Genomic DNA, 14745 nt, shown 5'->3' with positions numbered 1-14745 from the left:
CTATCTTCGTTTTTTTAAAGACGAGCTGGTCGTGAAGTACAATAGACCTAATACTATTTTAAGGGAGTGCATATTGAGTTCACATTTACCATACTTATCACACTGACTGTTTCTCGTAGTTTAATTCCAGCTTAATAGACAAAGTCCTATCCTTACGCACGAGAGACACACACACCACGTGGATTCTCACGCTTACTGCGAGACCACTCAAATAACACGGCGTCCCTTCACTTCTTGCAAGCGGCCTTCCCAGTTGCCTTGGGACTCTGAACCCAAGCGTGCGTCAGGCAAAGATCCAGGTTGCTATCCCATAATGCAATCGTCGTCTTGACTATGGGTGTTTTGCGTGTGCCCGACGAAAGAAAAAAAATGAACGCGTCGAATTCATCCACAAAAGTTAGGAATACTTATGAGAAGAAAAACACTGTGTTTTTCTTTGTTTGGTTTTTTAACAAAAGGGAACCCCAGAAAGCACACACGCAGGTATGTGAAAAAGTTACAACTATCGACCATCTTTGTATTATAACATTATTTTTATTTCTAATATTTTAGGCAATGCTCAGCTTAAAACATGAAACACTTTTTCTTTGATTTTTTTTAAGTTTCTAGGTTTGTACTTTTTCTCTACGTCTTTTAAGCCTAATGTTGTTGTTTTTTTTTTACTGATGGTTAAGAAGCATAGTTTAGTACAGAAATAGCAACACATTTTCAACATACTTAATACTGTATAATTATATACTCTTCTTCTTTCCATGTGAGATGATTTCGTTTTATACACTATTTGTACAGTGAAGTACTTAGTATTATACATGGCTCATAACTGCAGTGTATAGTGTTCGTTACAAATGTTTTAACTTCAAATCTTATGTTTCCTAACAGGGTAACTTACGGAATTATATTTTTCAAGTCCATATAAAGACGCAGTGAAATGGCACACACACACACACACACATACATATGTAAATGAGATATTTTTTGACATTTTGTATAGGTAGCATAATTCCACTGAAACATGACCGCTTCTAGGAAGCAAAATATTCATACATATAGCCATAAAGATATCTTCAGATCGGGACCAAGGATCTTCAAGATGGAGATGTTTGTTTGTTTGTTTTTTGAATTTCGCGTAAAACTACACGAGGGCTATCTGTGCTAGCCGTCCCTAATTTAGCAGTGTAACATTAGAGGGAAGGCAGCTGGTCATCGCCACCCACCGCCAACTCTTAGGTTACTCTTTTACCAACGAATAGTGGGGTTTGCCGTCACATTATAATGCCCCCACGACTGAAAGAGCAAGAATGTTTGATGTGATGAGAACTTGAACCCGCGACCCTCAGACTACGAGTCGAACGCCCTAACCACCTGGCCGAGAAGCAATGGAAAAGAAATTAATACGAATCAACTTAGGGTTTCATCCAGTTTACTTTATATCGTTGTTCGTGGAAATATTTATCTACAGGAAGGTCAGTCTCGCTACGGACCTTTTACTCCTTCACTTATTTTCTTCTTACAAAGGCTGACCTTTAGGTTGTCTCTGAAAAGTTATTTTTGACATACTTGTGCTGAATACGTACACCACCAGAGTCCCCGGAAGATAACATGTCAACACGCTTTTCAGCTATGTCCCTATATTGTCTGTCTTGGCAAATACAGATAATTTTATTTTGAAGAACGTGTTATTTGTTTACTTGTTGTTATAGAATTTTCATGCTAAGCTACACGAGGGTTATATCTGCGCTTTGTCTAATTTCAGATAGATAGAGGGGAGGCAGCTACTTAATAACGCTCATCGTAAGCCCTTGGGTTAATCTTGTTTGACGAATGGCGGGATTGAAATAACTATTCTTGAGATAACCCTTGAATTCACAATCCGAGAACGCTAACCACCAATCACGCTCTATCCAGGAGCACGTGTGAGAACCAAGTTTCATCATTTGTTTAACAAAGCGTTTTAAGTTCATTAAATGAAGCAACGTACGCAATATTTAAGCAGTAAGACGTTTTGTTTAAAGATACGATTTAACGGAACAACGGACATAAAGAGTTGGCCCAGAGTACAAGGTAAATTCTAATTGTAAAGATACGGGCCAAGCTGGCCGATATGAATCTGATATTTTGACCATACATGGACATTCATATGCGACATAATAGCTCATCATTATGCATCATTTTAGTTCACATATCTGTATCATTGTAAGTCATCAATGACACTTCATTGTACTTTTTGTTTGTTTTGAATTTCGCGCAAAGCTACTCGAGGACTATCTGCGCTAGCCGTCCCTAATTTAGCAGTGTAAGACTAGAGGGAAGGCAGCTAGTTATCACCACCCACCGCCAACTTTTGGGCTACTCTTTTACCAACGAATAGTGGGATTGACTGTCACATTATAACGCCCCCACGGCTGAAAAAGCGAGCATGTTTGGTGTGACGGGGATACAAACCTTAGGCCCGGCATGGCCTAGCGTGTTAAGGCGTGAGACTCGTAATCCGAGGGTCGCGGGTTCGCATCCCTGTCGCGCCAAACATGCTAGCTCTTTCAGCTCTGGGGCCGTTATAATGCATGGTCAATCCCACTATTCGTTGGCAAAAGAGTAGCCCAAGAGTTGGCGGTGGGTGGTGATGACTAGCTGCCTTCCCTCTAGTTTTACACTGCAAAATTAGGGACGGCTGGCACAGATAGTCCTCGAGTAGCTTTGTGCGAAATTTCAAAAAAAAAAAAGATACAAACCTGCGACTCTAGGAGTTCGAGTCGAGTGCCTTATATTTCCAAGTTAACTATTCAATTTTTTTAATCAGTTAAAAAAATCTAGCTATACACATTGCATTCATTTTAATATTTTATATAAAAGTATAAATGTTTATCAATAAATTCTAATAGTCTAATTAAATAAACAACAAAGGACCAAGAATAAAACCATGATTGGACGAAAGTTGTATTTAAAAAAAAAATGGTTATTTTGCTGTCGACACGATGTATGTAACTGGAAAATGCAGTCGGTTTCATTAATAACGTGCAACAAAATAAGACACAAAAACCAAGATAAAGATGATTAATCAAGCTGCTTAACTTAAAAAAGTAGGGGTGGCCGCTATACTGATTAGTATTCATCAAGTAAACCATGCTTTCAACATTTGACATAGATAAGCTATCAGTATACCTCAAAAATGATACTTGATTCGACAGTGAACACAATTTTCTGAAACATTATTTTTGCATATACATTCATTACGTTGCTTATATAAACGTATATATAAATAACGCACAGTTTTGTAAAACAAATTTGTTTCATGAATGGTTGATAAATAAATATTTAATAAATGGGATCATTAAATTCGGGATTTTTACGAAGTTTTTTTGTGGTTAAATTATAAGCCCTGATAACTAATAAAGATGACACAGTTTACATATATTTATTAATTTTACCCTTCAATAGGTAATATGAAAGACATCTGTATCAAGAAAAGTTTAGGTGTCTTTCTCAACTTTTGTGCAGAGATCTTGCATACAGTTAAGAAATTTTCGTTGAATGGATTTCGTAAACACGTGTTGATCATTTTACTCGGGTAAAGATTACATAAGACTCGTTTACCCTAATCTATCTGATTGGGATAGGCATCTACCCTAGGTATCTATGGTGTAATATACAAATTATTGAAAAACAGTTCACTGATTGTCCTCCGAAGTTCTTGGGCAGATGTATCGTTCAGTGATGTCGAGAAAACCCACTTGTAGAGAAATATATATGTAAAAACGGCTCGTTTGGGTTGAGAAATTTTTTTTTACGTAGAGGAGCGAACAACTTAGAGCGAAGAAGGTCGAAACGTTGTTTGCTCCTCTACGTAAAAAATTTTCTCAACCCAAACGAGCCGTTGTTACATATATAGATGTATCGTTCACAGGAGTAGTAAAACAGTCACCATTATGGATTTGTGCTTCAGTAACTGTGGAGAGCAGTCATACGTCAAAAGTTTGTTTTGAATTTCGCGCAAAGCTACTCAAGGGCTATCTGCGCTAGCTGTCCCTAATTTAGCAGTGTAAGACTAGAGGAAAGGCAGCTAGTCATCACCATCCACCGCCAACTCTTGGGCTACTCTTTTACAACGAATAGTGGGATTGACCTTCACATTATAACGCCGCCACGGCTGAAAGGGCGAGCACGTTTGGTGCGACGGGGATTCGAACCCGCGACCCTCGGATTACGAGTCCAACGCCTTAACACGCTTGGCTATGCCGAGCCCCATACGTCAAAAGAGATTTTAAACAAAACAGTAATGGAACAGAATTCCAAACTCAGTAATTGAGTGTGGTACCGCCTGTTGCGCAGAATCAACCCGATTCTGACCGAATTGGTCCATATTTTATCTCTTGACAGCTCAATGAAATGAACTATGACTTAGAGAGATCACGTTTACAAGCTTACGCTATCTCTGGCGAGCTTCTAGAAAACTGATTACTTTAAGACGAACAGGTGTACTGTGTTGTTGAGAACACTGTGTTATAAGAAGACAATGATAATACGTATGTGACTGTGAAAAGTCAAATGAGAAAAGGCCTCTGGAGGAGCAATAATTTTGTTACAATAATTGGTCAACGTTGCCCTTCTAATCAATAAGATTAACTGCTTTAACGGTAGTTAGAATGGTCAGTCGACTAAAAAATCAATGACTGGAAGGAAGTGGCATTCCTTGTTTTTCAAACTTTCGCGTGACGTTCAAAATAGAATGTGTAGTACATCATTATTAACACTTGATTATTTTACCCAGATGTTGTTCAAACGTCTCGTAACAATCTATTTCGTTCATTTGTTGTGAAATTAGGTGCAAAACTTGCTAGATACACAGTTAGGATAGCTGAGGTTGTTAGGTGAACTCATAGAGAAATCGTTTGTTCATTCGACTGCTAATGACAACTAGGAATCCTGAGAAAACAACAGCTTAAAAGCTCTTCGCAAATCTAAATTTTTAAGCACTTGAGTTCTGAGTCGAAAGTTTACTTATATAAACTTCTTGAGTGGACTGGAGATCTTGTGTATACGTCATTATAGCTTCATATTGTTCTGCTTTGCATGACTGCGCCTGATAATCTGTATGCCATATACCACACTTGACTTACCGTAATCTGTATGCCATATACCACACTTGACTTACCGGAGCTCCGTAAAAGAGTTGTGCTTTGACACAACATACGAAAGTAACATCGACAATAAAAATCAGGCCAAATGTTAATCATTTTACATGATCTTTGCTTTGAGTATTTATCGCGTTTTTCTGACGTAGCAGAACTACTGTGATAAACAAAGCGATTTGAGCCGATTGCTATGTTATAACAGCCAAATTAATTCTACTGTCATCTGACTGTGGCTGAAAACAAGAAGTGTTACACAAATGGGTGTTTTTAGTAGAATAGGCTACTTCTGTTTCTTTATGTCTGTATAATTACTTATATTTCTGTGGATTAAGTCTTTAGGGACGTATTTGAGGATAGAACATGCTATGATACACATGGGGAGTGCTAATAATTCTGATGTTAGTTATCATGGGAAACCAGACTGGTTGCTGAACGGCAATGTAATTACATTATGCCCCGTAACTACACGTTGGGTAGCTATTGTATTTTATATTTTCATATGTATATACTGTTTTCTACGTGTTTTTAATTTTTTATCATATGTTAATTTCATTTCAATGTGTTGAGCCAGAGGTTCTTATACTTTTTTATGATTTAGATTTGTTCTTATTGGTTCCTCCTGTTAGATTACTATTTTGATATCTTTTTTCAAGTCTTAGAAAACCGACAGCTAGAAGCGTATGACGGGACGAACAAACGTGATCGAAATATATAGCTAAAAATGTTTTTGCACCAATGAATATTTTGGTTTCGGTTTTGTTTGTTTGTTTTGAATTTCGCGAAAAGTTACACGAAGGCTATCTGCGCTAGCCGTCCCTACTTTAGTAGTGTAAGACTAGAGGGAAGGCAGCTACTCACCTCCATCCACTGTCAATTCTGGGCTACTTTTTACCAACAAATAGTGGGGTTGACCATCACATTATAACACCCCCACAGATGAAAGTGTGAGCATGTTTGGTGTGACGGGGATTCGAACCTGCGATCTTCAGATTACGACTCGAACACCCTAACCACCTGGCCATGCCGAGCCCATTTTGGTTTCAATGAAGTTTATTTTATTAATTGGTTTTAAGTTAATTAGCGTATATCATTATATTGTTTGCTTGTTTTTGAATTTTGCGCAAAGCTACACGAGGCCTATCTGCGCTAGCCGTCCCTAATTATGCAGTATAAGGCTAGAAGGAAGGCAGCTAGTCACCACCACCCACCGCCAACTCTTGGGCTACTCTTTTACCAACGAATAGTGGAATTGACAGAAACCGTATAACGCCCTCACGGCAGAAAATGCAAGCATATTTGGTGTGACGTGGATTCAAACCTGCGACCCTCAGATTACGAGTCGAGTGCCTTAACCACCAGGCCATGCCAAACATCAGTGTTTTGGAATACCACACAGCAGTTGAACTCTTTATATTCATGTAATTACTATATTAAGTGTTGTTTTTTTACCTTCTTTCTTCTCCAGACAGGAATGGTAATACTTTCAAAAACAGTATGAAATTATTTCTTTGTCTTTAAAAGAGACGCCAGACGGCTATTTGACTCAGTTCAACCAATCTATGGAGTAAGTTCGCATAAAATCGAATTAATTAACGAAATTTTCCAAATCGAAAAACCAAAGCGAGTTGGAGCAACGTTTAATTAAAATGTGTTTTATTCTAACTTAACTTTTTCATTTTCCATCATTCAAAAGCGAGAATAAAAAAGAATCGAAGATTTAGAAAATGCCTCAAAAAATAGCTAAAATGTTCGAAAATTTCTACTTATATTTTAACTGTTCGTGTTCCACAAGGTTTTTGTTTTAAAAATTCAAAACAAAGCCGATACACCTCCAAACTGTGTGTGTATTTTCTTATAGCAAAACCACATCGGGCTATTTGCTGAGTCCACCGAGGGGAATCGAACGGTAAGCGTTATAAAATCCGTAGACTTACCGCTGTACCAGCGGGGGACCCTCCAAACTAAACGAGGCATTGGAAATTTATGAAAGTAACTCACGTAGTAATAATGACAAAATCTGTAGAATTGTTCTAAAAGTTTGATCACGTTGTATTAAAATAAAAACGGACTTATATTATAGGAATTCTGAATACGAACTGCAGACTGAATGATTAATGATTCAGCATCAAAGTAATGGAATACATTTTACAGTACATATGAAGTACATCCAATTTAAATCAACAGCATTTCCTAAGAAACTGAATGTGACATAAGAATGAGTGCCTCACGGATACACTCATAATACCCGGGTAAAATCACTCAAAAAAGGATCCTCTGGAAGAACGTGAACCAAATGCATCATCAACGCTTCTATATTTCTGGGTAGAATCGACAACGGGCTCTGCGCTATAAAATAAAAACGAATGCAAATCCTTGTACTAAAATACTTTATCAAACAATATCTGAAAAAATACTTAGAAAATTAATGTAGAAGCGAAAGTATTGACACTACGTTTGAATATGAAAAGTCATACAAAGACCAATGTGGAACAATTAAACAGAAATCAAAGAAAGAGAAAACTTTCTACCATAAAGAAACTTAATAAAAGTTATAAATAATTTATACCACGATAATTAATACCGCAAAAAAAACAACATAACAAAAACATGTTTTCCCACATGGAACGTTCGAAATGAGCATCGTACAACAGATCTAAAGAAGCGTACACGTGAATCAGTTGTTAATTAATACCATGTTAAAACTAGTGTATAACTTGTGAAAAATGACGGGATGAATACTACCATTCTAATCCCACAGTATACCCTAACCTCACATTTCATAACTAACTGAAATAAATAAAAGTCGCGAAATCAAGCTTGTCCAACAAAGAGGAAGAAAAGTGTAGTCGAGGCAGTCAAACATTGGTAGATTCCTTTGTGAACCAATCAAAATCAAGATAATTCACGAAATTAATTCGTGGTGTATTCATAATCATATTACCAATTTATAATACTCAGAATAATACACTGTGTTATGGTGACACTACGTTCTAACTATGGCTTTTATACCATGTTGATTAGCAACGAAATTACAACCTTATATTGCTGTTAGTCTATGCACTGAAAGTATAAAATGAAATGTATATATTACAAAACTGGCAAAATATTTGTTGATTTCTTAACTTAGAGCCTACGTCGATTGAAGGATTTTGAGTTTAATTCAGAAAAAAATTCAAGTTATTTTCATGATAAACATTTTGCAGTTGGCTCTAGACTAGGTGATACCGGGTGACTAGGTGTTATATCAACACTCAGTATACTTAAAAGTTTTACGGTAATCTTCGTTACTGCCCCCTGCACCTCCACCACTAAAATCGTAATGGGCAGACAGTAATCGAACTATTCTGACTGGATAAATGTATTTTGGTTTTTATGACTCCTCCTATTTCAAAGTATCAAGCATGATGAGACACATACACACAGGCTTTTATATTGGTTAGATTAGATTAAGACGTTATCTTTAATTTAGATCAGACTGATTTTGAACAAGTTTGACGAGTTATTTTGAAACAATGAATGATAGATTTAACAAAACACAAAATTATAAAGTGTTTCCCATATTTGAAGTTGAAATTCGAATTATTTCGTTGATGTACCGTCGGTATTAAACAGTAATATGACTACCGTAAATTTAAAACATTTTGTGCTCCATGTAGCTTGCAAATTAGTTGGCGAATGACATCCCGGTATCATGGCTGGACCGTTGATTAGTTTGTAAAATTAATCAATGAAAAATAATTTAGTGTTAGCACGGTGTCAGCTAATCTTGCTAGTGTCTGCTGATTGCGCTTGTACTTATCACAGGTTTTGGTAAAATCTCAAAGCTTCTAAACACTCACTATGCAGTATGACAATATACAAAACATGTGCCCATTGTAAATTGTAATGAATTAGAAATAGGTAGGAAGTTTTCGTAAAATACATGAAGATTTTTGATAATATTTCTAATATAGACTGTAAGAGTACGTACCAAAGGTATCATGATTTCTTTTAAATAGTTAGAAACTGACTTTGTTGGATAGTTAGACGTACAAACTACAGGTATCTGGAGATTTTCAGGCATGCTTATCATAAGAACAATGTAAAACAAGAATGCTCTTGGTACTTCTAAGAATAGAAGATATTGTACATGTATTAAAATTATTTATAGCTATTTTCATTCTTAGATATTTTCGGTTTTGGAGTTTGATGTTCTTTGTTAGAGCCCTGTTATTCTGTTTCTGCTATAGTTAAGCTTTTTCGCTATACGGCTGTAGTACCATCTTTGTAGACCAGATGGCTAGAGCACTCGACTCGTAATATGAGGGTCGTGATCTCGAATCCCTATCACATTAAACATGTTCGCCCTTTCAGCCGTGAGGACGTTATAATTTGACGGTCAATCTCATTATTCGTTAATTAAATAGTAGTTCAAAAGTTGGCGGAAGGTGGTGATAACTAGCTGCCTTTTCCTCTAGTCTTACACTGCTAAATTAGGGACGGCTAGAGCAGGTGGCCTTCGTGTAGCTTTGCGCGAAATTCAAAAACAAACAAACAAGCCATCTTTGTTTGCATGCAGATTTGATGTCGATGTTGCTTGTTTTTATATTATTCGCGCTTTTCTGTTTGTCTTCTATAGTAAGTCTGGACATTAGATAAGGGAAATTTGTTTTGTTGATTTCTTTTCGACCTTTTAAGATGAAATACTCTAAAAACTGACACATCCTTGGCTGGGCATTGATATTATATTGTCTGAAAAATAGAGTTAAAAGTTTGATGTGGGAAAGACATCAGTAGCGTCATGGTCAGGTGGATTTTTGTTTGCCTTTAGTTTATTTTCAATTTAGGTATTGTTTCTGTAATGGGCTCTAAGCGTTTCTTAAACTTACCTTTCAACTCTGATAGCGTAAGGTGAGAAGGAACGGTAATGACCTCATTGGAAGTTTCCGTACAATTCATGTTCTATAATTTAATTCTCGTTTAATTACATTCGTAACATTGTGATTGTTAAGTTAATCCAAAGATAGTTACGTTTGCTTAATTTTTATTTTGTGAAGTAGGAATGGGGCAATAATACACTGCTAACTCCTCTAAACAGCCTTGGGGAAACACGTGGTCTTAAGCTGATTGTTGACGAGAAGGTCGCTTTGAAGTTGCGAAACAAAGTGGTTAATGGTTGCTCAGTATTTTGTCCAGTGGTATATTTTCAATTGTGGGCGTGATCCATAGACAGTAATATAATGACTCATGTTTTATAACCGTTTAAACTCATGGGATTGTTCATTATTTAAAGTGGAAAAAAATACATTCGTTCACATACAGGAACGACGTCATATCAAAGATCTTGAGGTACAAAAAGTCATGTTTTTTGATGAAAGAGTGCAGATAATCGAGTAGTAGGATCTTGGATTGTTTGTTTGTTTAGCAGTGTAAGACTAGAGTGTAAGCTAATCATCATCACCCACCGCCAACTCTTGGGCTACTCTTTTACCAATGAATAATGGGATTGACCGTAACATTATAACGCCCACACGGCTGAAGGGGCAAGTATGTTTGGTTGATGGGATTCGAACCATTGACCCTTAGATTACGAGTTGAACGCCCTAACCACTTGACCAAGTGTTTCGAATAATAACAAAGTATTGTAGTGAGAAGACTACAAGTTTCACCATGTTTAAACATAAGTGAATAAAATTTTAGTCGACGTGCATTTGGAGTAGATTTATTAAGTACTTAAAATAATGATGTGACCACATTACTTTGTTTCTGACAGAGTAGCGCGAAAAGAATTAAATCCACAAGATAAATGGCATCCTGAGAATAATTATGAAGAAATCGTGCTTTGATGTTGACTACTAAATTGTAATTTGGGGTTGGTCATGTTGTACTTGTTGCTTATATTGAAGCGAAAATTAAATGTTCGAGATAAAAAAGTCATACAAAGACCGCTGTGATACAATTAAATGTAAATAGTAATAATCATAAGATCTTGGAATCCTATATTAGACAGAAATGTTAACATGTTAATGTTGTGAGTGAATTTCTTCACTTGTTTATAGATACTTAGAGTACCGGAAACATCATCCTGTTTAGGTTTAGTACTCGTATTCAATACTCAGGTTTTAAAAGCATATCTAACCTAGGAAGATCACTTATGTGTTTTGCCTTACCTAAAATAAAAAGGACTGTTCTCACGTTTTATAAACTATGTATTTTCAAATACAAAATACCACAACGAAAAAAAAAATAGTTTTGAACACGAAGCACGAGTTTCTATTCTTGTTATTTACTACTGCAAAAACAAGTATTTTACTACATATTTCAATCATGCTTTTTCTGTGTTTGTGTATTTTTCTTATAGCAAAACCACATCGGGATCAAACCCCTAATTTTAGCGTTATAAATCCCTAGACTTACCGCTGTACTAGCGAGGAGCATTTTTGTCTGTAATAAATAATTATGGTTTAATGGCGTATTACTTTCATTGATAAACGTTTCAATTGTGTATTACTTTCATTGATAAACGTTTCAATGGTGTATTACTTTCATTGACAAACGTTTCAATGGTGTATTACTTTCATTGATAAACGTTTCAATGGTGTATTACTCTCATTGACAAACGTTTCAATGGTGTATTACTTTCATTAATAAACGTTTCGATACCACTGTTATTAAGTATAAAACTTTAAATTCCAGCATGATAGAAGTAACACCTAAGGAAGTATATAAGTAAATTATTTGCAAACCACTATAATTGACCCCCTCCAGTAGGAAAGCAGCATGTTTGAGGATTTCTATTACTGACAACCAGGTTTCGATACTCGTGGTGACCAAAGCGTCAATAGTCTTTTCTGTAGCTTTGCGACTAATAACAACAATCAGTATAATTTTAAAATCACGATAGTATTGAAATAAAAATTAATATTTAGGTTTTCAATATATTTAAAAATCTGTGAAAAACGTAGATAATAATAATGGATATACAAGATGTTACACGCTGCTGCAAGGCACCAATGTCATATGGCTAAAGTACTGTGGTGTCTAAAAACGAAACAAAATACAAATCTTTATGGCCATAAATATAAATTAATTACATAATATTGATTTGTAACTGTTTTTAGTACATAATGCTCATTAAGAACGTTCTGTCTGACAACCTTTCCTTTTATAAACAATTAAAATTACCATAGAAATGGCGTCACGGTCTAAAATAATGTGATCTTTAAAAAGATCTGTTCGTTATTTGTCGTATGTTTGTGGTTTTAGACCCTCCCACATCTGCGTATAACAACCTCGCTAGAAAGTCGGAGTTCTGTGCAAGAGCGTATGAAAGGGTACCTCACCTTTTAATCTCAATATATAAGTAGAATCTCATAACATAGGTAAACAAATCAATTGCAAATAACTCCTAAGAATGTAACTGCTGATGAAGCTTATGTGTTTTTTTATTTTATTATGGGTACAATTGTCTTCAACAATTAAAAAAATGATTTCGAAGTACCTGGGATACGTGGCAGAGTAAAAACCATTGAAATAAACAACTAAATGTTGCATTTTCGAAAATATGTTCGAATTTGATTTGATTTTTACCGTATGTATCACAACATGTTCATTATAACCTCATCCGAAAAATTACATGCCTTCTATGAGAAGCTTAATAAAGTTTAGACAGGTTATATGAACGTATAAAAGGACACAACAGTGAATTTTTCGTGTGTGATTAATTCACACACTGAAGACCATATTATTAACACCATTCTTTCTCAAGTTTATCCCGGTTTAATAAATTAGTTTATCCACTCCTCTCTGTTAATCTTGCATGACCACGTGTCGGGTTGCTTTGTCAGTAAATGTGTGTGTGTGTCGAACACGATTTACATAAAAAAAAAATGGTAATTGGCACCCTGCCTTACAACACCACAGAGCATCTAATGAATATTCAACACTTCTCTCACAAACCATGCCGCTAGGAGTGGGATTTTTCACAGTACAGGACACACGCAGAAGGTGTTGATATTTAATCATTTCCTTACACCTAGAGCATAAAAAATAAAGCTGCAAAAACATACGTAGGCTTTAACTAGTCCAGGTGCACCCTGAATCACATAGATAAATATATATAATTAGTGTTTGTGTGTGTGTATAATGACACTTTAACTTCTAAATGATGACTTATGCACATTTTGTAGATGTACAAGACAGGCTGAATAAAACGTATATTTGTGTTTAAACAGAAACGCTTTAGTGAAATTTATACAATGATAACTTGCGTAATACATGTGTTAAATATCTCTTCCCCGCCCTTATTGTGAGTTTGAGTGGGAGTTGGTTTCATACGTTATTTGGTAAATTACAGTCAATTTAAGGTTTCCTGAATACTGCTGTATTAACGATTTTCCACGCAAGATGGAGTATAATTGATAGTAGTTATTAGTATATTTACCGTATTAAAAGTTTTGTTTTTGGTATTTTATAAATGGAATAATAGAAAACTACTGTATCCTAACAACCAGGGCACATATTTATTAAGTTGAATCAACCTAAATTTAAGACTATTAATTAAATCTCAAATCGACTTGGTACGTAACATTTTAAGAACATTTATCGTTACAACATATGCCTTGTGTTCTTTCTTTGTTGCTACTGTTGTCCAAGGGTGTAAAATTAACGAAATGCTTCAAGCTTCCTTTTTAACTTTTCGACGTAATCCACAACGTTATTCTATCTTCTTAAGCATGGTTTTTTCAGCATTTTATTCATCTAGTGATAACACGTCTACAGTTTCTACTGATTGCCAAAACGTAGCTTAATGTGGAGTTTTCTTTGAATGTAAGTTGATACAAATGCGAGACGAACCGTGTGGTTATTGAATACACACATTTTAGCCAATGAACGCTGTTCACTTCTGCAAGCAATAAATTTCCGGGCACTGACGTTTAGTTCTTTTTTTAACATTTAAGCACAAGACCTTGATATTACCATGAGGTGCAGTGTTTGCTTTGAATTTCGCGCAAAACTACTATAGGGATATCTGTCCCTACCTTTGCAGTTTAAGACTATAGGAAAGGCAGCTCGTCATCACCACCGACTCTAGGGGTACTCTTTTACCAACAAATAGTGGGAGTGATCGTCACATTATAAGACCCACACAACTGAAAGAGCAAGCATGTTTCGTGTGACGGGGATTTGAACCCGCGACCCTCAGATTATGAGTCGAGTGCCTTAACCACCTGGCCATGCTGGACAAACGAGATGTAGTGACGTACACACTAATTCAAAACAGTTACTCAGTGAAGTAAACCAATCAAAACATATTTGGTATTTTCTCACAATATTAACGCCAAATACTATATCATTCTAAGACTTGGCCACCAGGTATCACAGTGGTAAGCATGCAAGCTTAATGTTTGTTTGTTTGTTTTGAATTTCGCACAAAGCTACTCGAGGGCTATTTGTGCTACCGGTCCCTAATTTAGCAGTGTAAGACCAGAGGGAAGGCAGCTAGTCATCACCACCCACCGCCAACTCTTGGGCTACTCTTTTACCAACGAATAGTAAAATTGACCGTCACATTATAATGCCCCCACGGCTGAATGGGCGAGCATGTTTGGTGCGAGGGGAATGCGAACCAGTGACC

At 36.0% G+C, this 14745-nt stretch overlaps 1 protein-coding gene and 1 long non-coding RNA gene across 3 annotated transcripts in view; one reads left to right on the top strand and one right to left on the bottom strand.

The window, feature by feature from the left end:
* LOC143245425 (uncharacterized) overlaps positions 1 to 14745 on the bottom strand; it is a 222559-nt gene that overhangs the window by 47624 nt on the left and 160190 nt on the right. The window lies entirely within an intron of this gene.
* The window catches only part of LOC143245436 (uncharacterized), a 38350-nt gene continuing 23811 nt past the window's right edge, over positions 207 to 14745 (top strand). For both annotated transcript variants that reach the window (XR_013025627.1, XR_013025626.1), the window contains exon 1: positions 207 to 483. This is a non-coding gene — a long non-coding RNA (uncharacterized LOC143245436). The remainder of the gene's footprint in view (positions 484 to 14745) is intronic.

Source organism: Tachypleus tridentatus, chromosome 1 (genome assembly GCF_004210375.1).
Source record: "Tachypleus tridentatus isolate NWPU-2018 chromosome 1, ASM421037v1, whole genome shotgun sequence".
Classification (NCBI taxonomy): Eukaryota; Metazoa; Arthropoda; class Merostomata; order Xiphosura; family Limulidae; genus Tachypleus; species Tachypleus tridentatus.
Note: the sequence above shows the minus strand (reverse complement) of the source record. Positions and strands in the feature narration are given on the sequence as shown.